This window comes from Tympanuchus pallidicinctus, unplaced genomic scaffold (genome assembly GCF_026119805.1).
Source record: "Tympanuchus pallidicinctus isolate F22 unplaced genomic scaffold, pur_lepc_1.0 scaffold1, whole genome shotgun sequence".
Classification (NCBI taxonomy): domain Eukaryota; kingdom Metazoa; phylum Chordata; class Aves; order Galliformes; family Phasianidae; genus Tympanuchus; species Tympanuchus pallidicinctus.
Window position 1 is genome coordinate 305,735 of NW_026294618.1, and position 24,720 is coordinate 330,454.

The following is a 24,720-nucleotide window of genomic DNA, read 5'->3' on the forward strand; positions in this document are numbered from 1 at the left end:
TATTGACAGATATCCCGGCCAGCTGGCTGCCTCTCAGCACCTTCTCACCTGGCATGTGGGAACACCTAATTGCCCTGCACAGACACCTTGTCTCCCAGTACAATCCCCTGTGCTTACAGGTTCTGAGTCATGCCTGAGAAATTCGGAGCTCTCCTTTTGACCACGTTAGATCCCTGAACATTTCACACAGGGGCTCTGGGTCGTGCTGTGGGCAGGATGCCTGCAGGTTCACGGTGTCATTTGTTGCAGCTGAACTGAAGCTAACTTTCTGGAGCTTGTTTTTGCCAGTGCAAAAGAGAGGCTGTGCAGGTAGAAGCCTTGTTGGCTTTAATCAGAATTTGCTAAAAAAAGGTCTTTGAGGCACCGTCTGTTGTTGCTACTAAGAGAAATTCTGCAAATTAGGAAGGGGGTCACATGGCTATCATGCCATGTAGTGTCACTTTATTTTCTAGCAGCACTAAATAGTCACTGGTTCAGTCTAGATATTGCCTGTTCTGTTTTCACGAGTTGCTGCCGTGGGGCAGAAGATTGCCTGCAAAAAAAGAAAAAGAAGAAAGTGTCCATGCAGGGCCCAGTTTGTGCCCTGCAAGCTTTTACTGTGCAGCTCCCTGCCCAGCATCACATAGCATTACAGAGAACAAGGCAAAGAAGAGTTTGTGACTCACCATGGAACAACATCAGACAACCAAGCACACCCATGTGATTTTAGGCAGGGCTCAAGAATTTCATTCCCTTAGCTTCAGCCCACAGGGCGAATTTGTTCATTTCCCTGGCATTGCAACAATGGTAAAAACTGTGCACCCGTTTGCCCTGAACTGGTGTGTTTTTTACTGTGAACCACTTGCCACCTCTGTTCTGTGAGATAATAGCAGTTGCAGAGGATCAGTTCTCAGGTACTCTTCTGCATTTACCCTCTCCTGACTGTTCACATTATCCTTAAAGCAAAAGTGAATGGTGTGTAGTAATGCAAGTGGACTCAACATAGAATCAGACAAATTCCCTACTCAGAAGCAAGTATATTTTACAAATGCTTGTTGGGAGATGGATGCCAAGCGGTGAGTTGTTTCCTATCTCCACAATAGATGATGGGAGAGCTATTAGGAAGGTTGAGGTACCCATGTCTCTGGAAATGGAGTGCTCCAGTGGTTAGTATTTCCTATGTATTTGGTACATGCTGGGTTTTGAGTCTTTTCTGAGAGTTATTTGGGTGAGTATTCTTTGGCTTGGGCTAAGAGTGAGATAGCTGTGCAGTAGCATAGACAGCAGGTTCCAGTAGCTACACTTGTGTCCTGAGCTGGAGAGGAGTAAAGGGATTTTCTGGGAAACAGGAATTCAAGCAAAGACTTGAAGAAAACCACCTGCTTCAGACAAGCAACCTTGAGAGGTGGACTTAAAACGTTGTGTCTCACCTTTCTATGTCTCCTGGACGGCCTAGAGTCATTTCACAACATCACAACCTGAAGCTGGCACCTTAAATCGTAGCCCTGTTGCAGTGGCTCTTACGCAGTTTATACTGTGCCCCTAAGATTCCCTTCAGCATCGCCATGGATCTGAGGTGGGGAATAACTGCAGCTGGGGGGGAAAAGGCACTTGTGTCCTCCACCAGTCACAGAATCGTGGGGTCGGTAAGGTTTAAGATGGTATGGACCAGCCCCAGCCGTCCCCACCGTGCCCACTGACCACATCCCTCAGTGCCACATCTCCGTGGTTCCTGACCCCCTCCAGGGCCGGTGACTCCACCACAACCCAGGCAGAGCCAGTGCCTCACCGCTCTTCTTGAGAAGACTTTTTTCCTGATGCCCAACTTGAACCTTCACTGGCACGACTTGAGGCCGTCGCCTCTCATTACCCAGGAGAAGAGGCTGCCTGTACCTCAGCACAGCCTTCTTTCAGGGAGTTGCAGAGCAGTCTGGTCTCCCCTGAGCCTGCTCTTCTCAGACTGACCCACCCCGTTCACGGTGGTAGGAATTTCATCGTATCCAATGGCAAAATGAGAGTGCTGCCTCAAACCCATCTGTCAGAGGTTTAATTCATTCTTGTTTGCAACATTCTCAAAAAACAAAAAACCATGAGGCTGTTGTGAGTAATTAATGAGGGAAGGTTGGAAAGAATCCCCCAAACTCTCTGTTGTACACATTGCTTGAAAAAAAGGCACTGCATCCAGAGTGAGACCTCCCAGCATGTAAATTCTCAAATTGTATCTAAAAAATTGAAACCAGAGGTCTTGTTGACCCTGGAAGAAAAAGCAGATTTCAAACTGGGGCTCAGAAAAAAAACTCTGACTTCATCAATATTTCTTCCTTCTATATTGATGAATTGATGCAGCTTGTCTGTGTTGTGGTTTAGTCCTGTTTATCTGCTGCATTTGCATACATTTTATTTCTGGGTAATTACAGTTTCAGGAGCTGCAAGGTGGGCAGCTGAAGGACCACATAATCTCTGTCCTTCTTCCACTGCATCTCTGAGCTTGGGATGCTGCCTTTGTGCAAAAATTTCCCCCAGAGGGTGGTGAGGCACTGGCACAGGTTGCCCAAGGAGGCTGTGGATGCCCCATCCCTGCAGGCATTCAAGGCCAGGCTGGATGTGGCTCTGGGCAGCCTGGGCTGCTGGTTGGCGACCTGCACACAGCAGGGGTTGGGGCTGGAGGAGCGCTGTGGGCCTTTGAACCCAGGCCGTGCTGGGATTCTGTGATTCTATGAATTTTTGTGATAGGGACCATAGTGAGAATGTTAACTTTGTTCCACGGAAAACTATCTGATATTTCAATCTGAGAAATCTCTTTGGGTCATAAGGATGTACAGATTAAAAACACACTGTATGGGAAAGCTCAACCTAAAATCTATGTGGCTTCTAAGGGAAGTAGTTCTACCTTGTTTCCACTGAACCACGTGACTGTGACTTTGAGAATGATGAAGTAAACTGGGCCAGAAATGCCCAGAAGGGATGTGCACTGCCTGCGGGTACCTGTGGGAGCCTTTCCCCCATCCAGAGGAGGGCAGCTGGTTGTGCTGCCATGGTGCACTGCGGACAGACAGGCTTTTCCTGTAAGGTTCAGAGGGCACAGAGAAGTCAGTGCTAAGGCAGATTGTTGTCTTCTTAAATTTTATTTATTTCTTTGTTTTGTGAGAAAGGCCTCTGATCTTTCGTTCCTTATTGTGACTGTTTTAATTTTTCGTACTGTAAGTCAATACCAAATTCTTCTATCTGATTTTGCTTTAGCTTTTTTGGATCCTGCATTTCTGCACGTGGGCTCATTACAGCTGCTGTATGCTGGGAAGGCTTGTAGAAGAATTCTAGCATGCATTTGTGTAAATGATGTCTGTTAAACGTTGGAGCACAGACAGCATGGAGGAGCTGTAGAGCTCTTTCCAGAGTGTTTAAATGGCATCCTTGGCACGAGAACAGTGAGGAATGAAATAGCTGTTAGGTGTGCCTGGATGTTCCTCCGAGAGCAGGATCAAAGTTACAGAAAGAAACGGTGGTTTTGTTTCTCCTCAGTTGTTAGTGTTCAGAAACTTCCCCGGTTCTACATTGAAAGGCCTTCATCAGCCAGATTTTGTACACACTTACAGTTGTTCAAAATAGTTTCCAGGCGGTGGGCAATTAGTTGTTAGAAATGACCTACAGTTTGGTGATATTTTGGTTAAGTGAAATCCTTAGGAAAGAGAGCATTCCAAATCTTTCATGTTCTGTGCTTCTGGACCGCATCTTCTTCACAAGATGAGTCTCCTTTATCTCCTGCATTTCAGAAAGGAACGGAGCAGGAAATACAGGAGGAACTCTCTGGATGGGCTGAGCAGCAGGAAAAGCCATTAGCTCCAAAAAACCCCCAAAGAAACACTTCTGCGTTTTTCTAGGAGAATTAAAAATGCAGTCATTCTCTCTCCCCAAGAACTCCGTGTACTCTGTTCCTCTAGCATGGATTCAGCATTAAGAATGGCGTTGTGCTGCCAGCAGGGATTTGAGCATCTGCAGAGGTAGGGGAAGCACCAGATTCATGAGATCTGGATAGAATTCAAACTTTCAGGAGGGCACCTCCTGCAGCACCCTGTGGGGCAGGTTCCTTTGTCTGTGACCTGAATGCATGAGGAGGTGACCTGCAGAGACAGCCCCCTTGCTGACTGGTATGCAGCAAAGAAACAGAGTATAAAGTAAGGTGCAAAGCACTCAAAGTTTAGCCATTTTTTAATACATATGTAAATGAAAGTAATTTTCTAACATTCCAGAAGCTGGGCCGTGGACTTTACAAGAAGATGCAGTGGTACAAGGGTATTGCTTGGAAGGAACTATCAAGTACCTAAGCAGCTACTTAAAAAAAACTTTGATGACTTACTTCAGGAAGTTTTGGTTAAAATATTGATTTAAAAAAGAAAGATGGTATCTTTCTCTCTTCCTGTAAATACTGTGGTTTTATGTTTATCTGACTCATGTATTTCCAGTTGCTGGGAATAAATTTCCAAATGTTTGGACCTGCAGACGCACGGAGTTTACAAGCAGTTCCTTGCAGTGGCTTTGCAGATCTCCTTGTGATAACACACCATTTCTGTCTCCAAGCACAACACGCTTAATCCCAACACAGTGCTGTCTGGGGTGGCAGAAGGAGAGGAGCAGCCTGGTCTCTCCTGTCCTGGAGAACCTTCCAGCACTCATAAGCCAGCACGGCCCGGCCTGGATGAGCCTTTGCTCGGCACTCCGTGCAGGGGGTGGAGCGTGGGACGTGCCGGCAGAGCCATGCCTACACCTGGGGCGGCTGTGCGGGTACAGGCGCAGTCTCTCTGCTTGGCCCTGTCTCCTGGTGAAGCTGTGTGTGCTGTTATGGTCTCTGTGTGGGACCAAGGCTGCCTTCATCTGCGGAGAATGCGTGGGAGCCCTCAGTAAGATTTTCAGTCTATTTAGGCATATAAAGCCTATTTAAAGCTTTATATGGAAAAAGTAAGGACTGGAAATCCACGCTCAGCAGTGCAGTCAGCGTGGGACTTGGTTAATTCACCTTGAAGCAGCCTTTAAGAGAAATAGGTGCTGTGCTGCTGGTAGGACGTGTGAGTGCAAGAGAGCAGCACCAGATAAACAGCAGACATTGCAGCAGCTCAGCTAGGAGGCGATGGGATCTGCACGGCTGGCAGCATTGCTAAGCAGATCTGTTTGTGCTGCGGCCGCTGTTTCTCACAGATGGGATAAAAATAAGATAGATTAAGTATATCCAAGAGAAAATAGTTTTGCTAAGGCTTGAGCAAGCTGCCAATGTCAGCAAAGGGAGCAAGTAATGTAAGCAGACTTCAGAGCAGGAAAGCTGCAGTCTCCTGCTGGAGAGAGCAGAGGAATCTGGCTCTGCTCAGTGGATGCAGGGCGAGGGGCTGTCCAAGCACTTCAGGTGATTTGTGTCTTCTGTGTTTACCGTCATGGTCCCAATGGAGAGGGGGTTTCTCTTGGCTAATAAATATTCCTACCTCTAATTTAAAATGGTTTTCTCCCCGCTGTGTCCCTTTGTGTTAACCTCAGCCTTGGCAAGTCACTCAGGCCGATATATTGATGTTGAGGGCCTTGCAGAAGTTTGGAGCCCTATGTCGTTGCTGCTAATGACCTTTCTGCTTCTCCAGAGTTAGGTCGACATGTGGATGTGATTTCACATCCGTCCTTCCAGCAGTCCTTAAGAATGGCCAATTTAGGCAAGGTGAGGAACTGCTCCCTTTAACCATAGATCTATCAACAGAAGGAGCAGCAGCAGCACTCCTGCCATCTGTGCAGCTGGGTTCTCCCTTGTAAGCATGGAACTGCTGCTAGATGTGATGGCAAAAGCAGATGGTGTATCAGCCTTTGGTGGGCTCAGATGAGCAATAGTGCTTCTCAGATGCTTTGCTGTAAACTGGATGCGAGTTTGGCAGATCATCTGCTCATCTGCCTTCATTTAGTGAGCCGCGAAAGCAGCTTCCTGTTGGTTTTGTTCTTTTTTTTTTTTTTTGGAGAGTTACTGCAGCTGGTTTAAGCTGATGGCATTCTGGGGTCCATACTTCAAATCCTTGGGAGTGCTGATGCGTAGAAAAACTCTGCACCAGATGATAACTTAATCCAGGGAATTACTTCCTAAGCATCCAGGGCCTGTTCACCTTACCTGCTCCCTGGCTACGCCATGGAGGCCAAGTCTGACATGGTGCTGCTCTGATTTGGCAGCACTTACTCCACTTTGGCGAAGTGTGAATGATAAGGGGCATAACAAGAGGGAATGAGGAGATTGTTCTTTCTACATAATGGCTATCTGTTGGTCTCTGGAGAGCTTACTTTAGACAAGTTTTTAAAGGCACTTGATTCAAATAGGAGTAACCTTGGTGAAAAGAGATTTGAGGTTGTGTAGGGAATATTCTTGTGATGAACATCTGCCCGCTTTAGGCTAACAACCATATTTGTTACGTGAAAACAAATACGTCTGTCTGACCCAGATAGCTTGTAGAAGGGGGCCAGAAAATAAATACTGAGATAATGGGTCACCAAAGAAAAATACCAGCCCCAAACCTCTAAAGACGGATGGCAGCACTAAGAAAGTAAAGAAAACTCAGGCAAAAAGCTGTTTCTTATTTCCTTTTTCACATTGCCTTTAAAATAAAGACAAGTGCAGTTTTCCAGCATGGTCTTTAGTGGAGTTGGTGAGTTGGATGCCTGGGGAAAAAGGATTCTAACTTCGCTTTCTCACTGTGTTTGAAAACTGCATTAGAGATGTGTCTGGGTAGAGAAGTTCGCTCCTCTCTATGTGTGAGAATGATTAAGCCAAGGGTTTGATTCGCTTTTTGTGAGAAATAGTAACGAGATATAAAAACTGAGTCAAGATTCTGGATGGCCAAGAAGGAGTTGCATGCAGGCAATGTTTTGGCTGCTCCATCTGTCTGCCTCTGTGAAAGCGATGCCATTAATGCCAACACTCTGATCTGTCTATCTGTCTGCCAAGCCAACATCAGTCTCCCATCTGGGCATGATGCAATTTCCTCTGCTTCTTTATTAGGAGATTAAAGAAGCTGCCTCTTTTCCTTTTCCTCGTAGTTAATTTATTGTTTCTGGAATGAATAACTTTTCATATTTGAAGGTTTCCTGCAGATGGATGAGAAGCAAATAGGAACATTACAATGACAGCATTTTGTAGGCAAGTATCCAGAGAAGGGCAACGGAGCTGTGAGGGTCTGGAGCACAGGTCTTATGAGGGGTGGCTGAGGGAGCTGGGATTGTTCAGTGTGGAGCAGAGGAGGCTCCGAGAGATGTTATAGCTCCCTATAACTACCTGAAGGGAGGCTGTGGTGTGGGGGTCAGCCTCTTCTCCTGTGTGACCACTGACAGGACGAGAGGGAACAAGTTGTTCCCTCAGGTTGTGCCAAAGAAGGTTTAGGCTGGATATCAAGAAATAATTCTCCCAGAGAGTGGTCAGGTGCTGGAATGGGCTGCACAGGGAAGCTGTGGAGTTACTGTCCTGGAGGCGTCCAAGAAGTTTCTTGACATGGACCTGGTTTAGTGGGAAATATTGGTGGCAGATAGACGGTTGGACTGGATGAGCTTGGAGGGGGAGGATCACCTCCCTCGACCTGCTGGACACGCTCTTTTTAATGAGCCCAGAATGGCATTGGCCCTCTTGGCCATGAGGCACACTGCTGGCTCATGGCCGACCTGTTGTCCAGCAGGTCCCTCTCTGCAGAGCGTATTTCAGCTTCTCATACTGTTCTGTCAATAAGGGGTAGGGGTGCACGAGGAGCTGGGAGGGAACAGAAGCAGGACAGCTGGCCTAAACTGGCCGAAGGGATCCCTCATCTTTTCTTCCCCATCCCATGAAAGGGGGGAGAGAGGAAATGGGTGCGTGGTGCTGAGCTGCTTGCTGGTTTAAACCACAGTGATTCAGTAGGGTTATGTAGGCATTTATGTGTGAGACTGAAAGAGACTCTGCTCTTTCTTCAGCCCGAGACACTGTGCCTTTTCTGGGCTCTCTAGGCCCTATGTCAGTCTTGACACCTTGGGGAATTTGCCACATAAAGTGGCCATTCTTTTGGTTCTGTGCTAACTAAAGCCATTTATATGATTGTAGAGTTAAACACAGGAGTATCATGAGGAGATAGAAATGTCCATCAGCTTTGCACAAGCTGCAGAGACCACTGCATGGAAACTTTGGATTGCTTCTCTGTTTGCATTTGTCCCATTCTCTCAGATACAGCAGTCTGAAACTCTGGCTTTGAGGTTTCCAAAGGTGGTTTCTTTCTGCAGCAGTTCTGTGTTGGTTTTCTTTTCTTCTTTTTTTTTCCTTTTCTTTGTATGTGTGTGTGGTGGGTATTTTTTTCCTAGGCCAGTGTCTGCATGGGAACGCTCAGTTTTACCTCCTGAGTGGTGTCTGCCCTGTTGGTGACACGTGCCCAGGTCCCTGGGCTGCCACAGACTGGCAGTGTGGGCAGGCGCCTCAGTCAGGCAGGGTTCTGTGACACCAAACAGTGAAGCACTGTGAGGTTGTGAAGTGTTTTGGAGACTCTGACTTGTTTGGGCACTGCAGCAGATGGTGCTGCATTAAATGCATCCTCCCAGTTCACATCTGTTAGGCTTCATGCTAGGCTCCTCCAGCAGATACTCCAAAAGAGAAAATCATCTGGGAGGAATCTTTCTTGTCCTGCACCAAGACACAGCAAAGAGCACAGCCACCAGTGCTATAGATATCTTGTGTGTTCCTGCTGAAAAACTTCTTTACAGAAGAGATTGTTAAGCACTGCCATGGGCTGACAGGGAGGTGGTGGAGTCCCCATCCCTGGCTGTGTTTCAAACCGTTTGGATGTGGTGCTCAGGGCCATGATTTAGCGGAGGGCTGGTAGAGTTGGGCTGGGATGGTTGGGCTGCCGTTGGACTCCATCATCTTTAAGGGCTTTTCCAACCTGAGCAATTCTGTGAAAGAAGAGGTTTGTCCAATATGAAAAACCTCCTGTATGAAAAGCCTCCTATGCGACAAACCTCCTCCTGTGCTACAGGTTGCTTCAACCAGCTGCTTGTCCAGACTGGCCCTTTGTAGGAGGTCCTGCTCCTGTCAGAGCTGGGTGACTACCAACGTGCATGGGCAGTGGATGAAGGCTTTGAATCTGCACTTGTGTTTTTAGGCTAACGTGCAGCATAGCCTTGTAACACGTGTGTTTTGCAGCTGATGGTCACGATGTGTGAGTGGCATGTCTGCAGCTTTAAAGGTCTGTAAGACAATCTGTTTGCTTTGTTTAATTAAAGCAGTCTTGGAAATACTTGAATAGGGAGGGCAATGTTGTCATCCGTGTGAGAGGAGTGTTTTTTCTGACCTATCTGCAGGTATTTCCAGTGCTTTGTGGGTCAGCACATTCCCACTCTGTGTTCCATCTACTGTAACTGAATTACCAGTGATTCCCCCCAGGAGAAGCCCCAGTCTCTCTCTCTTCTGGCTGACTGATGAGCAGTGATAACCAGAGAGCACGGAGCGCTGCAGAAGCGGTTCTTATCAGAGGCAGCCCAGCAGCTGATAATTATCTCTTTCGGCAGGAGTTCTGCAGGGCAGTTCCCACCTCATTACACTTCACTGGAAATTATTTTGGTTGTACATCTGGGTTCAGCATGCCTCCCAGCCTTTTTCTGGTGTGAAGGTTTGTAGCTGGGGTTTCTGTCTGCAGGGGATTGCAAAGCCCTTTTCCTTGGGAGCGTTGACACTTTCCCCTGGTGGTATGGCAACGGGTGATACACAGGGGTTGGCACTCACAATAATCCCCTGGAACGAGTGAGAAGATGCTTGGACCACTTTCTCTAGAAGAACAGAGGTTGGGTGTTAGGGAAGAGTTCTCAGAGGGACAAGGCGTTGGCACAGCTGCCAGCGATGGCAGCACCGTCCCTGGAGGTGCAGAGATGTGGCACTGAGGGATGTGGGCAGTGGGCACGGTGGGCTGGGGTTGGACTGGGGGATCTTAGAGGTCTCTTCCAACCTTAATGGTTCTATGATTCTGTGATTTTAGGTCAGCCAAGCTCTACTCATAAATTGTCCAGTAAATACATCATTAGTCTCTGCCAGGAAGTTTTTCTGCTGATGTAGCTTCACCTTCCTGCTTGGGAAGAGAAGCTGTAGCATGAAAGTGTTCCTGACCCCTACATGGGATGCTTGTTTTGTGTAGCCATGTCAGATACACTCATGTGATTTTCCACCCTTCTCACTGACATGGTGTTTTTTGTAAAATATTTGAGTACAAAATGAGCCAATGTCACTTGCATTCTCCATCCACTGGAGAAGGGCCAGCTCTGCTCCCCTGCCTTTTACCTTGAGTATAATGGGGAGGGCAGTAGAGCTGGTGGCATGGTGATAGATGCAGCAGAGAAAAGAATTAAATGATAAGTTTTACTGCAGCTCTTTTCAGCATCAAAACTGGGCAATATGGAAACATAGCACTAGGTAAATCATCAAATCACAGAACGGTTTGGGTTGGAAGGGACCTTTTAGATCACCCAGTTCCAACCCCCTGCTGTAGGCAGGGACACCTCCCACAGCCCAGGCTGCTCACAGCCCCATCCAGCCTGGCCTTGAGTGCTTCCAGGCAGGGGGCATCCACAGCCTCACTGGGCAACCTGTGCCAGTGCATCTCCACCCTCACAGTAAAGAATTTCTTCCTGATATCCAGTCTAAATCTGCCCTCTTCCAGTTTAAAGCCATTTCCCCTCATCCTGTGACCACTTCCCTTATAAAAAGTCCCTCCCCAGCTTTCCTGTAGGTCCCTTCAAGTCTTAAATGGGTCTTGTGATGCTGGACTGAGAACAAGATGTGAACCCCCAGTCTTGGGGGTGGAACTTGGCCTTCAGTCTCCTGTGTTACACAGCTACACAGCCCTCTTAAACAGGGCCACATTTTTCTTGATTCAAGGGTAACTTAGAGAGATTTACTAACTGTTGACTATGAAATACATATATCTGATTTTCTTCAAGAAAGCTCACTGTATTTATTTGCACTTTGCTTGAAATCAATATTCTGAAGTGTCATTTCAATGAAATCAGAGCTGCAAACAATGAGGAGGTAATGAGAAGACAAGCTCTGTACATAGATTTTCAAATATCAGACAGTTAATATATCTTTTCATGTATGCAGCTTGATTTCTTGATGATAGAGGAGATGATAATAGATAACGATTGCTGCAGCAGGAGATGTGAATGTGCTCCATTTTTCTCCTGAGCTACTGGCAGCCTGCAGGTGTGGATGGCACTCCTTGGGCTGAAGAAGAGGACAGATGCTGTTGTTAATCAGCTGGAAAGAGGCACCTTTAAACTGTACCTTGAGACTCTTGTGTTTCAACCCAGGCCATTCTACAGTTCCATGACATCTTTGTGGGGAGAAAGGCAGCTGTAAGGCCAAAACATTTGTATGGTACATTGTCCCCAAACTGAGTTTGTGAATGAACAGTGGACAGTGTGGTTTTCTTATATATATAAGTTATGATAAGAGACAGTTCTGGTTGGTTTGCAGAGCATTTATTTTGCCAGAGAAGGGGGTATATGGCCCGAACTCATTATTTTAATAGGAAAGGAATTTGGGGAACATTTTCATAGAATCATCAGAGAATCACAGCATGGCCTGGGCTGAAAAGGACCACAATGACCATCAGTCCCAACCCCTGCACCCCCTGAGTGCAGCCCAGGCTGCCCAGAGCCACATCCAGCCTGGCCTTGAATGCCTGCAGGGATGGGGCATCCACAGCCTCCATGGGCATTTTAATATGAAATGAAAGAAGCTTACGGGAAATAATTGCAGTAATGGTTTGTTTGATGGCAGAACTGAGATCAAATTTCGAATCAGTGAGAAAAAGATAAAAGGAAGTGTGTGAGTTACTGTGTCCAGAATCGTGTACTTCTGAGCTGGGGAGGAGGGCTGTGACATCTGGCAGATGAAGAGAGCATTGCTTTGGGTTCAATGGGGAGTACTTATGGATGTCTCCCTAAATTATCCGGCTGCCAATGAGTGCTAACAGCCCGAGTTCTCTTTGCTGGTTCATTTTTCAATCTTGTCACCACTTGTACATGCAGTTTTGAGGATGAGGCTGGAAAAGATGTGAAGGTGGGCATTGAGAGGACAGCGGTGGGGTGTAAAGGGAGGGGACTGCGTTGACTCCTCAGCACAAACCTCCAAAGCCTAAGAGCTGCCTTTGCTGTTTTCTTTCACTGGGAATGAAGATGCTCTGCTCTGTCTGCATTTGTTGCTCCTTGCAGCCCTTTGCCACATCTTCTCTGCGAAGCTGCTGGGCTGCCTGCTGGTGCTGAAGGGGGAAATAGCCCTGTTTGTGCCTATAGTGTGTATGATTTGTACTCTGACAAGAACCAAATGCTTTCCTTATCCCAGGTCTTGAGTGCGGAAAGGCCAGAGTAAATCTCTGACCTCCTGGACTTCTCCTCGTTTCTTCTCACCTAGCAAATTAGCCTGACATCTTTCTTTTTCCTGCTAGAGATACTTCGAGCTTTTGTTGGATGCTGGATTTGGATCTCTGGTAATTAAAAGCAAAGAAAAGTCACGCATACAGTCTGACAGGGGGTCTGTGCAGCGTGGAAGCCTTTCAGGTGCAGGCAGTGCTGTATGGGCTGTGCAGTGCTCAGTGAGCCCCGGCACTGCCCGGGCTTTCCTGTTGCTCATAGCATTTCTTTGCTATTACTTCTGCTTTTGTCTTGCTTTGTAGAGTCTGATCTCTGCTTTAAATTACATCCCAGCACTTGATTATTGCAGTGTGCCTCTCTGAATAGGGACCGTTCCCTTCCTCACTTCACTTTGGCTTGTAACTTCACTTTCTGGAGAAAAGCAAGGTTTTATTTTCCTTTGGGATTTTCGGAGATGATTGATTTCTATGACCATGGCCTGAAATCTTTCTAAAATCCAGCCTGTCATATTGAAGTGAATTACTTCTTTCATTGTTTGGATGTCCCCATTATTTCTTGCCAGCTCTGTGTAAGAGAACTCTCACTCCTGCATTTACCTGGGCTTTCTGTGTCTGGCTGAAGCTGTCAAGTTCACACCTGTCTCTTATAAAGAGGATTTAGCAGACAAGGGCTCCCTGGAAGCTGACTGAGGCCTTTTGTTGTTGTTGTTGATAATGAGCTTGTTGCTGCTGAGAGAATGGCCTGAATGTGGTTCAGGAGGTGCACCATAGTAAGCACACATCTCCTGAAGGGGAGGTCCTTGTCTCTGTGTGCGTTATCACTGCCTTACAGTTCCCTTTCATATTAAGCAAGAATGTGCTCATGGTGCAACAGCCCATGTGGAGTGGAGTGGAGTGTGAGGTTGTTTGATCATTCTGAGTGTATGTTCAGAATGGATTCACTGGGATGTGCATTTTCCCTTTTTGAGCTGGTTGACATACTGTTTCCCTATGGGTCAGGCACTTACATTGAATATGTGTGTGCCAGTGGTGAATAATGTGAATAAAGTTCTGTCTGTTCACTGAACTAGCTTTTGTTATGCTTTCTGATAGATTTTTCAGTAGGTAAAGATTTTTAGGTAGTATTGGTACTCAGTATCTGCATTTTCCTGCCTGCCATACTGCTGAAGTATTTAAGCCCCTATCTCTGAATGATTACTGCCAGTGCTTACAAGGTATCTGCAGGTAGGTTGGGTCAGGGCACCTTGAATAGATCTGTCCTCCAGGAATGCCTGTGAAGCAGAGAAGCCCGTTGGTGTGCAGATCCTGTGGGCCTGGAACCATACAGGCAGCTGTGGAACAGGCAAGGAAGTGTAATTGGTGCTTTTAGTTTACTCGGACTGTGATTTGCCTTGTTGACCTTGAATGCATCAACTGACTCTCGTGGTTGAGTTTTGTCACTTGCGGAATGTTCTGCAGAGTGAAGGAACATGGAGGTGAGTGTGTGATTAACACTGCGAGTCTGGGGCAGAGCAGATTTCCCCAGGCAAGAAACTGAGCCGCTGCTGGTCACTGGCTTTCCTTTTGGCCTGTATTCCTGCAGAGGTTGCAGTCTGGGGAGCCCCTCCTGATGTGACCCCGTGCTCGTCCTGGATCTGTCAGGGCTGCTTTCAGGAACCCTCACTCATATTCAGAGCTGTTCAGCTGTGTAAGGGCAGGAAGAGGCTGAAATTCCCCCTCTCCCGTCTGTGTGGCCAGGTGAGGAAGTCAGGGATGTCATTTCATGCACCACAGATGCTAATAATTCCAGGTGCTTGTGATTTGAGTGCAGGCAGTAATGCGATGGGAGCTCGCTCCCCTGGCTGGAGTCGTAGTATCATGCTTTGGACCTGTTTGTCTTGGCAGAGCTGCCCCTGTGAATGAGGTAACAGGAAAAGCCATGCCTTCACTCATGGCAAGCAGCTAAAAATATCTGAACATCCACAGGCCTGGGAAGGAGAGCAGGAGCCAGGATAAAGCTGAGAGCATGGATCTGCAGAGATCCAAAGCTCTGCTCAGCCAAGCAGGAGCTGCTGATCCCAGTAACCCTGAGCACAGCAACCTCCGTTGGGTTGAGCTTTACCTGGAACATTGCTTGGGACTCGAAATGGTTTACTTACAAGTTGTAGCATGCAGGCTGCAACAAACAACCTCTGTTCTTTGGCAGATGCCCTGTTTTGCTTCCCTGAGACTTGCACATCGAGTTTACAAAAGTGATGTAAGAGCCTCTGCTCCACAAAGAGCTGGGAGAGCATCTTGGGTGATGAGTACTGCTTTGGGACAGGGGATCTGACACCCTCATTAAATGAAGATAGAATGTAGAGTAATATTCCTCAACCCTGTAAAATGAGAATTAAACAGCCTTCATCTTTGATGCTAGAGAAAAGCTGCTTGTAAAGGCTTAAAGCTGGTACTCTTGGGACATGTAGGGATGGCAGGGGTAGCAGTTTGAACTAACCAAGGGCTGATAGTTGCCTTTTGTGTGTTTGCATGTGTGTGGTGTGTATGTTTAAGAGAACTTTTTCAAAATGGAACGTAAAAAGCATCACCTCGCAGCTCAAATGAGGCCACCAAAGCAGTGCAGTTGTGCCTCTCCCCGAAGATCTGGCCACAGGGCTCTGTAGACAGAGAAAAGGATTTGCTCAGGTACTGTTTATTATGCAGTGAGAATTCTTATTGCTGCTTTTCCCGTACAACTGGAACCACAGCTCTGTGTGTTTTTATGTGTATATGTGTGTGCTTCCTTAGAGGCACTTCATAAATCATGTCTGAAAAGCGCTTTAAACAAGTGGCAATAAACAAATCAACTAAGAGAAAAACCAAACCTGGGGCGGTTCTGTTAGCAGCTGTGTGGGGAAGGGGCTCCTGAGATCAGCACGTCTGAAGTGTGCAGCAGCATCAGTGGGTGTACTGGCTGCTATTTTGGTATGGCTGGAAGTTGCTCGATGATTAAGAGTGATTCCTTATTATTTATCTCCCTCCTTTGAGACTGCTGTATCTCCACAGATGTGCCCTAAAGCAGGGAAGTGAAGCCTGGGCAGCACAGCCAGAGTGCTTCAGTTTTATTGGAAAGCATTGCTTTCGCTGTGAGAAGGGCTTTTTATGGCCAGCCAGCTCTGGCTGTGTTTTACTTCCTGGAATGCAGAAGGGGAATGAGAAGCAGGGAATTTAATTTTGATTGAAACTCTGGGGGACCATGAAAGAGGGCAGAAGGAAAAGCAAGAATACCACAAAAGCTGTGCAGTAAAGGCTAGAGGAGTGACACTGTCCTGAGAGCATGGCAGTGCTTACCGCAGTCTGACCTGTGCTATGGAGATCCCTGCTGCATTAATCTCGACAGAAGCTGGATCAAGGTTTGGTTCTTTCTGAAGTCCAAGGGCACGTGGATATGGTTTTACTCATTTTTTCCTGCCATGCCTGTTGTGATGGGAAGAGCCATATCTGTTCATGAGAGCCACTTCCAGGTTCTGCTCAGTGTACCTCAATCTTTGTGTTAGCCTTGAGTGCTCCATGGGTGCAGGAAATGCCTTTTTCTTGCCTTTATGGAGGGGCAAAGACGGGATGTAAGGCACGATCTGCATTAGCATTTCCATGTGCCCATATTTCTCTGGCTGCCCCCACACACCTTGTGCAGGTTGGCCTGGGCTCATCCTCAGGGGACAGAGATGGCTGAGAGGAGATCTGGGTTCACTGCTTAGTGACGTGCGTGTGAGTTTGGCACTCGGTGCCTTAAAACAAAGATCGGCAGTGACCCATCTGTACCAGGACTTCTCCCATTCCCAGCTCGAAGGCTGCAGGAGCTCCATGAGCCCAGCACAGCTGAGCTGGGGTTTAGAACTGAATCTCTTGTTTCCTGAATTCCACTGATGGAGCTGCAGGAGGTGGACATGACATGATCATATTGGATGGGAAAGCATCTGAGCACTGAGCTCAGTGCCATCAGCATGGCGGGAGGCTGCAAAGGAGATGGAGCCTTCAGGGATGCTTTGCCTACCTGGTGGCATTTCTGGGCATGTGCAACAGACGCCAACCATGGATGCCAAAGGAAGAAGTTTAGTGAGACACCTGGGCAGGAAGTTGATAGATTGTTTTTGTGCTTCATTTTGTTAGTGTTAAGCGTTTACCTTCTCTCTGAAGTGAAATCTATGTGCTTGATTGCTGGTTGTAAACCCTCCCCTAAGTGGAATACCCAGGGTGAGCAATAATCATAGTGCAAAAAAGAAAAAGAAGCAAAGCAAGCAGGGAACCAGCTGCTACATCAAGGTTTCCCTTCTCTGTGGTAGCACCAGCAGCATCCTTCATCCTAGTGGTCACCAAGTTCTCTTTGCCCTGTTGCACCATTTTGTCTGCACCTTTTCTGTTTCTCTTTGCTTTGCTGGGATGATGCATTTATTTGGGTTATGTGTCAAGCAACGTATGCTGCAACAGCATCACTGCTGACTGCCAGAACCTGGTCACTGCTGCTACTTGCTGAGTGCTTGCTTATTTTAGGTGTTGGCACTCTGAAGCATTTGGGTGATTATTTCCAAGCGTTGCATTGTGGAAGCTCCTGTCCAAATCACACTGTGCATTATAAACCAAACTGGGTGGGATTTGGATGGCAGTGAGGCAGGGCAGGATGCATCCCTCAGTGAGTAAAGGCATAGATGTGCTTCCCCCCCCCCAGAAAAAAAGACCAAGAGAAAAGGAAAGGAAAGACAGCTTGGTAAGTTTATATGGGTGACTCCTAAGACACAGGATGAAGGTGTGGAGGTGGGTACTGGGATCATTTAATCCTGTTACTGAGAAATAACATTTCATTGTTCCAAGACAGAAGTGCAAAAGGTGAACAGAAATGCCTTCTCCCTTCACTGATGAAACCTGACAGCCTGCTTCTTGGTGCTTTTATGTTGTTTGAAAGTAGTAAGCAAACAATTTAACTGTTTCACAAGTGAGGGATGCTGATTAGAAGGGATCAGTTCCAAATCAGAGTCCTTGTTCACTTATGGGAGGGAGGAGGTTGGGACAGGACTTGTGAGAAGACAGACCATTCTTGGCTGCTTTGTGTTCCTCGTGTTTAGAGATGGGAGGCCTGACCTGCTGACGTGTGTCTGACACACAGAAATGCATTTCCCACAGCCCCCTGAACATGTGCACCCCCAGAGTTCCCATCTGTACCACTTGCAGAGTGCTTCTGCTCCTACTTTTATTATTTGGCCAGCTGTTCTTTTGAAACATTCTCTCTGATGGGATTGCTGTGCTGTGTGGGGAAGTACGAAAGAGATCTGTTTGGTCTGAGTGTGCACATCTGCCATGGCTGTAAGGCCTTAAAAACTGAAATGCCCTCTTCCTGTCTTTTGCTCACTGAATTTTTGGTTAGTGCAGCTGAACTGCATAGATTATCTAGAAGTTCATCATCTTTTTAATTAGCTACCTCTGTGCTTGAGATTTCCACCTGCCTCGTGTGTCCAAGTAAGCATATAAAACACAATTTCTTTCTGCTGTCAAGCAACCTTTATGGTTTTAGAGCACACATTCCTTCTTGGTCTTACGCTCTTTACAGTGAGAGTATCAGCATCGCCTAAGTCGTTCTTTACCTCTTCTGGATTATTTCTGGAAGGACCCTGTTTCACATGCTAATGAGATGCCAGACCAGGCACAGTACTTTAGCTGAGATCTTACCAGTAGGAACAGAAGAAGGGGTTTAAATCCTCTGACCTGTTGTCCGTCAGCTTCTTGACATCAGTGGTGGATTTTCACCCTTGTGAACTGCAGGACTGCTAAGTGGACAGCTGTTCTTCATTCTGCATTTGCCCAGTGAATTGTCCCTGGTTTATTTTGGCATCTTGGAATAGTCTGTATCTACAACCTGTCAAGAGCACGTGGGATTCTCTCCCTCTCCCTTTATTTCAGTTCTTCCTAACTTGGTATCATCATCTGCAGATGTAGTAAATGTTCTTTATATTAGAGCATCCTGTCCAGGAAAATGAAAGTATGTTCGAAAGGACTTGAGCTTGGTCTGACCTCTGCAAAACCCCATTCAATGTATCCTTCCTCTGTGAAAACCAATTATTGATAACTGCACTCTAAATCTTTTCCACCCAGCTCAGTGCCTGCCCTGATAGCACACTGCATTGCTGTGGTTTGATTACAGGAAAGCTGAGAGACATTATTTTGAAGACATTGCTCATGTGCAGAGTAAGAGAAAATTAATCCTCAGGTAAATGCAGGCCATCAAAGAAACGCTGGAGCTCACAGTGGTCACACTGAAAGCTGCTGTGTATTTTCCTGACCGCATTTTCTGAGCAGCAGCACTGCTCCTTTCCAGCACCATGAGGCATTGGACTAATGCTGCAGAGCAAACAGTGCATCTCTATGAGTGTTTCATCTTAACTTTCATGCTGGAGGCACTCAAAACTTTCCTGCTCCAAAACACCTTTCCCAGGACAGGGGAATACTGTGTACAAAGTGTGTTGGCGTTCCAGCACTTTTCTGAATGGCTGCACAGCAGGAGAACAATCCTGCCTTGAAAGCAGACTTTATTTGCAGAATCAGCAAGTCCTGGTAATCAATCAGTAAGTCCTAGCTGACAATGAGATTTGAATAGGTTAAAATTTAGGAGTCCGATTACTTAACAGTAATAAGCAAGATCCAGCTGGGAGGAATATATGATGCTGTATATAAGTAGGCACTAAGTGAGAGTATGCTGTTGTGGTACTTTCCATAGTACAAGTGCATTAGCTGGGAAGAAGGCATACTCTTCTGTCTGAAAGACAATTTCATCATTCTGCAGTGTTTTCAGCCCAGAGTGTGACGTTACCCCTGTGATCAAACTGCTTATATTCTGTACACAGCCAATGGCTTCTTGTCTGTATCTCAGGACTGCTCTCTCTGGCTGCATCCTTACCAGCAAACTGCAAAGGTCCACGCTGGGGGCTCAAACTCTGCCAACCATCAGTGGAGCTGCTGAATTGCTCCCGTGCTCCTTGGCGTGGCTTTGCTGTGTGTGAATTAGCCCTTGCCCAGGCTTGGGAGCAAGCGTGGGCCAGCAGCTCTTCCTGGTGAGCAGCGTGTATGGGGCTGTGCTATGTAGGGGAGGGAAGAGAGGGAGAAAATGCAGCCATATGGTCACAAGCTGTGCTAGCATGTTTCCCTGCAGGTCAGGGAAAGAGCCCTGACCAGTTTTGTTTATAAGCACAGGCGCAGCAATCACAGCACCCTTACAAATGTGAGGAAAGGCAGCAGATACTTGGATGTACAGCTTCAGTGATTTTGAAAGTTCTCCTTCCTCTTGTGACAGAAAGTGCACCCACAAGGATTATTTTTAAGGCCAGATTCTAATATCACAGAATCACAGAACAGCCTGGGTTGGAAGGGACCCCAAGGATCACGAAGCTCCAACCCCCCTGTGCCATGCAGGGCCACCAACCTCCCCATTTCACAGCAGCCCAGGCTGCCCAGGGCCCCATCCAACCTGGCCTTGAACACCTCCAGGGATGGACGGGGCATCACAGCCTCTCTGGGCAGCTGTTCCAGCACCTCACCACTCTCACAGCACACAACTTCCCCTTGACATCCAACCTCAGTCTGCCCTCCCTCAATTTAAAACCATTTCCCCTTATCCTGTCACTGTCTACCATTGTAAAAAGTTGATTCCCCTTCTGTTTATAATCCCCTTTTAAATATTGAAAGGCTGCAAGCCCAGTGAAAGGCCCAGTTCCCTCAGCCTGTCTTCGCAGGGGAGGTACTGAGCCCTCTGGCCATCTGTGATAAGAATGGGCAAACCCATCTAACTCTCCATCACGTAAGTTTCTATTTTCCATGCCATCTATGTGCTCAACTCCTCAATGTGTAAAAGGTGAAGGGAACAAAAAAAGTTATATTGGAAAAAAAACCATTTTTTATTGACTTGCCAGTTTCATCTTGAAAGTCAGCAGGGCACAGATGTGTGCACACATTCATTTAACACTATAAACGGGATTTAAGCACGGTGCATTTTGTGCATGGATGTTGCTGCAAGTTGTCCTCTGCTTTCATGGCGAGACTCAAGCCTCGCTCCAGTGCATCATGGACCGCTTTGATTCCTGAGTCATTTTTGGTTCTCAGTGCATTTAGAGACCATGGGTGAGTAAGAACCTCAAGCCAAAATGGGGCACTATTTACAACCAGATGCTGCGCTGCCTCCTGTGCCAGGAAGTGGAGGGTTTATACATTACAGAGAGGCATGTGTTGGGTGCGACAACCGATGCACATGTGATTGCCATTAACAATTTGCTTGCAAATGCAAGTGAAAGTGAATGAAAATAACAAGGTAGTAAACAAAGAGGGGCTTGGCGTCTGCAGGTCTGTGTGCTGGTTTTCAAATGCAGCAGGGTAAGGCATGCTAACTTGTACGATGTCTCTGTGGGACAAATGGAATCAGGGATTAGAAGAAAAGAGCATCGTCATGAAATAAGCATCTGCAAAATGCCTGTATTCAATTTAAAGGGTCTTAATAGCTAATCTTGGAAACAGGATTATATATAAAATATCCCATTACCCGCTAAATATTTATTACTGTTTATCATCAGGTGAGTATAGCCTTTTTATCTCATTTATGGTGGTATGTGGTTTTTTTTCTCCCAAGCGTAAGATTTACAGCACTGAGAACACCAACAGCCAAAGCAGCTACAAAGGTACAGAGAGTCCATGCTTCTTGCATGGATTTGGCAGGAAAAAAGAGTGTGATGGGACTGAGACTGAAAGAAATATTATTTTAGTGTGCAAATTAAACTCACTAACAATAATACAGCATCTGATCATATAACATATGGGTGATGTTTATGACAACATGAAGTCAGTCCTAGAAACAGAGTTGAAGATGCCTGTTTAGCATGATGGGAAACTCATTACACATACATTTAAATATCCAGTGCAGCCAGTGTTTTATAAAGGTCGTGAGTTCACTCACCAAGTTTAAAAGCCTGAAGGGACCATTGGATCATCCAGCATGATCTAATACATGTTATGACATCTTATCCAGTTGCTTTTATTCTAAGCTCACTGCAATAAACACATCCCACCTGGAGGTCCAGGCCTGATTTGGAGATCTCATACAGAGGACAAGTCACTCGTGGCAGTGACAGTGAATATCAGCAGCTTGGACTGAAGGACCTGCACTGTTTCTCTGATCTGGGATTTGTGCAGCCAGCAGTTCTTGTTATGACTGCCTTTGCTAAACTGAAGCGTTCAGTGGAAGCGCGTGGTTTCTTTCTCTTTACACATAAGGTCAAGACATCTTTCACAGTCAGTGTGTTGATCTACCGAACATGAAGCTCTTCCAGTTTTCCAGCATAAAGCATTATTTGACTGTATCATTCTGCTGCTTCTCCTCTGTTTATTTCATCTTTTTTCTACGTTAATACAAATGGACTGCTTGAATTATGCGTGGTATTCCAGTTTCAGTCTCAGCTGTGCCACACAGGAGAGGTAACACGTCCTGTCCCTGAAATACTGCTCTCTTTTATATCCCTCAGTGATATTCCACAGTAAGAACATCACGCTGCGTATTTTTTTACCACTGTCACCTCTGCATCACTTTTCAGTACTGCTCCTCCGTCCTTCAGGTGCAGTTGCCTTTGCAAAGGTCTGTTTCAACAAGCCGGTTGGGCTGATATGTGGAGCTGCCCCTTCCTCCTCCTTGTGCTGTAGTTTTACCAACTGCAAAGGCAATGTGACTTGATTCCTGCCCTGCTAACTGTGCTGATAGTTAGCTGCCACAGCTCTGTGTGCACGAATGGACTGAGGTGGTCCTCCTGAGCGTGATGAGGCAATCAGTGGGTAACAGCTGCCCCCACAGATTTTCCAGTTGCAGGATATTTTTTTATATCTGAACAATCCAAGATTTATTGCTTTCTGTGGGGTTGTTTTAGGACCAAAATTTTTAATAGTTGTTGAACGCCATCCTCACATCCCGCTCTGACACAAAATCAATCTGCAATGTTTACATTTTAGCCTCATCAGCATTACCTTTGCAATTATTGCAGTATATTCAGTGTTGTAACTGTGTAGTATCTTAGTCCTCCAGATTGGGGTAACATGACCAGTAGGTTGGAACAGGAACTTGCTTCTATTGCGTGTGAGATTTTAAATATGAAACTGTGTTTGTGTGGTGCATGAAAAATGCTGTGAAAGCATAAAGTTTCAACAAGCAGGGAATTTGTGTGTATTAATGTCAAAAGCAATGAATTAAAATGGTTCACTGAAGGCTACGGATGATCAGTAATGCATACACTAACTCAGAATACACTTTTAGAAATCTCTAAATTTGACCATTTTGGGCAATTATTAATGTCTCTGTCTTAAGGACAGTAAATTTGCCACAAAGATGGTGAGGGGCCTGGAGCATCTCTGCTATGAGGAAAGGCTGAGTGAACTGGGTCTGTTCAGCCTTGAGAAGAGAAGACTGAGAGGGGACCTGATCCAGGTTTATAAATATCTAAGGTGTGGGGACCATAGTGGAGGTCAGTCTCTTTTCAGTGGTGAGTGGAGACAGGACAAGGGGAAACGGCCGGAAACTGCAGCATAGGAAGTTCTGCACCAATGTGCACAAGAACTGCTTTACAGTGAGGTGACGGAGCACTGGAACAGGCTGCCAGGGAGGTGGTGGAGTCTCCTTCTCTGGAGATGTTCAAGACCTGCCTGGATGCCGACCTGTGCGACCTGCTGTAGGGAACCTGCTTTGGCAGGGGGTTGGACTCGATGAGCTCTGGAGGTCCCTTCCAACCCCTACAATTCTGTGATTCTGTGATTCTGTGACATTTGATGTGTCTGTTTTTTTCAGCTGTATTCTCTGTCCAGGTTTGCCCTGCAAGGTGGGATGCATGAAACTCTTTCAAGCAAGTAACAATCATTTTATTTCTAGCTCCTGTACAGAAAAAGTATGAGAGGACTTTGGAAATATCGTTATTCATCACTGCTTTCTCTACAAGAAAGACTCGTTTTGAGATTGGAAGGACTTGAGGGATCTGGTTTGTGTTTCCCAGCTTTGTGCCGAACGCTCGCACATCTACTGGTTGTATTTTAACTTACCTAGCAGCTCAGGGGAAGCAGAAATAGGCACATTTTCGTATGCAGAGGTTTTGTTAGGTATTAGGCCCAGTCCTTTGAAGCTGTAGTAGAATAACATCAAGTTTCTACTTTTAAAATACGAATTATCTTTCTCTTCACAGAATCACAGAATCACAGAATCACAGAATCACCCGGGTTGGAAGGGACCTCAAGGATCATGTAGTTCCAACCCCCCTGCCCAGCAGGGCCACCAAACATCCACATTCAGATCAGGTTGCCCAGGACCCCGTCCAACCTGGCCTTGAACACGGCCAAGGACGGGGCATCCACAACCTCCCTGGGCAGCCCGTTCCAGGGCCTAACTACTCTCCTTGTGAAGAACTTCCCCCTAACATCCAACCTCAATCTTTCCTCCTTCTCTTTGACCTTTTTACTTTCTTTTTCCCTTTCCCTATCAGTTATGAGCATTTTGGAGCAGGGACACTTATAGGCTGCATTAATGTGGTTTTAGGTATGACTTCATCCTGGTATCGGCCTTTGGAACAATTTGAAGCTGTTTAGCTCAAATAAAAGAATACTTGGAAGGGAGTAGGTGAGTAGTTTTCAGGGACATAGAGGAGGCTGTGGCAGAGATGTGGAGAACTGCTATTCTTACCCTCCGTGTTGGTAGTTAAGAACATGAACTGTAGCAAAGGAAATTTGGGTTATGCGTTCAGAAGAATATTAATTACAGTGGTGAAAAGAGAGAGGTATGGGAAGACACTGGATGGTAAACAGTGGGCTCTTCATCATCAGGGGTCTTTAGGAGGAGCCTAGTTTTAATCGTGCTGCAGGACCAGAAGGACAGACTGGACAACTTTGCTGAGCTGCTTATAGCCCTGTGGCTCTGTGACACTCAGCTTTATTTTGCAGTTGCTTCAGACTGATCTATTGATTTTCCTAAAACCAATAATGTGTGGTTCATGGAGCCTGGACTTGCCATTCTTTGCTGACTGTATGCCAGTGAACCCTGCTTGGACTTTTCTGCAGCACTGCCTGATGCTGCTCCTTTCACTCCGGGTTATTTTTTCCCAAAGCATACCTTGAAATATGAGTTCTCCAACTGTGAAGACCATCATTTGTTTTCACACAAAGCTTGAGGCAGGACAAGAGAAGGTGTATGTTTTTTGGTGATGCTACCCACATGTGATTTTTGGCTGCGCATACAGGCTGTGGAGTGGAAAGCCTTCCTATCCAGCTGGCTTCAATCTGCAGCACAGGACTCTCTGCCAGATTTCTCAGGCTGATTTAAATCAGCTCTGACTTTGGC

At 46.4% G+C, this 24,720-nt stretch overlaps 1 protein-coding gene across 3 annotated transcripts in view; it reads left to right on the plus strand.

The window, feature by feature from the left end:
• The window catches only part of EVA1A (eva-1 homolog A, regulator of programmed cell death), a 192,535-nt gene that overhangs the window by 134,653 nt on the left and 33,162 nt on the right, over window positions 1-24,720 (plus strand). The window lies entirely within an intron of this gene.